The sequence below is a fragment of the Lagopus leucura genome, unplaced genomic scaffold (genome assembly GCF_019238085.1).
Source record: "Lagopus leucura isolate 7727_CA_CO unplaced genomic scaffold, USGS_WTPT01 34347-0_obj-0_obj, whole genome shotgun sequence".
NCBI lineage: Eukaryota > Metazoa > Chordata > Aves > Galliformes > Phasianidae > Lagopus > Lagopus leucura.
Window position 1 is genome coordinate 474 of NW_024965220.1, and position 1,083 is coordinate 1,556.

At 57.3% G+C, this 1,083-nt stretch overlaps 1 protein-coding gene across 1 annotated transcript in view; it reads right to left on the reverse strand.

Moving 5' to 3' along the window:
- LOC122192023 (valine--tRNA ligase-like) overlaps positions 1-1,083 on the reverse strand; it is a gene marked incomplete at its 3' end in the record, with an annotated part of 2,820 nt that overhangs the window by 210 nt on the left and 1,527 nt on the right. The gene's annotated exons all lie outside the window — the stretch shown is intronic.

A 1,083-nucleotide genomic window follows, 5' to 3' on the forward strand; every position in this document is an offset into this window, starting at 1 on the left:
TGCGGTCGCCCTTCCTGTGGGGAGATGTGGGGCAGCTGGGGGAGCTGTTGTGGGGCACCTATGGGGCACTATGGGGTGTCTATGGGGCACTGTGGGGCGTGATGGGGTTTCTATAGGGTGCTACAGTGTGGGGTACTATGTGGTGCCTATGGGATACTATGGGCATCTATTGAGAACCATAGGGTGTCTATGGGGCACTGTGGGGCACTATGGGGTGTCTATGGGGCACTATAGGTGTCTATGGGGCACTATGGGGTGTCTGTGGGGTACTGTGGGGAACAATGCGGTGTCTATGGGGCACTACAGGTGTCTATGGGGCACTATGGGGTGCCTGTGGGGCACTGTGGGGCACTATGGGGTGTCCATGGGGCACAATGGGGTGTCTATGGGGCACAATGGGGTGTCTATGGGGCACTATGGGGTGTCTGTGGGGCACTGTGGGGCACTACAGGGTGCCTATAGGGTACTCTGGGTATCTATAGGGCACCATGGGGTGTCTATAGGGCACTTTGGGGTGCTATGGGGTGTCTATGGGGCACTACAGGTGTCTATGGGGCACCATGGGGTGTATATGGGGCACTATGGGGTATCTATGGGGCACTGTGGGGCACTATGCGTCGCTATGAGTCCCTGTGTGTTCCCAATGGGACCCTATGGGTCTCTGTGGGTCCCTATGTGTCCCTACGGTCCCTATGCGTCCCTATGGGTCCCTATGGGGTACCTATGGGGTACTTGTGGGTCACTCACTCCTCCTTCCAGCTCCAGATCTCCTGCAGGAACTGCTCTGTGGGGTCCCTATGGGTCCCTATGGGTCTCTATGGGTCCCTATGGGGTCCCTATGTGTCCCTGTGTGTCCCTATGGGTCCCTATGAGTCCCTGTGGGTCCCTATGCGTCCCCATGGAGTCTCGATGGGTCCCTATGGGTTCCCTATGGGTCCATATGGGGTTCCAATGGGTCTCTATGGTCTCTATGGGGTCCCTATGGGTCTCTATGGGTCTCTATGGGTCCCTATGGGTCTCTATAGTCCCTATGGGTCCCTATGGGTCCCTATGGGTCTCTATGGGTCCCTATGGGTCTCTATG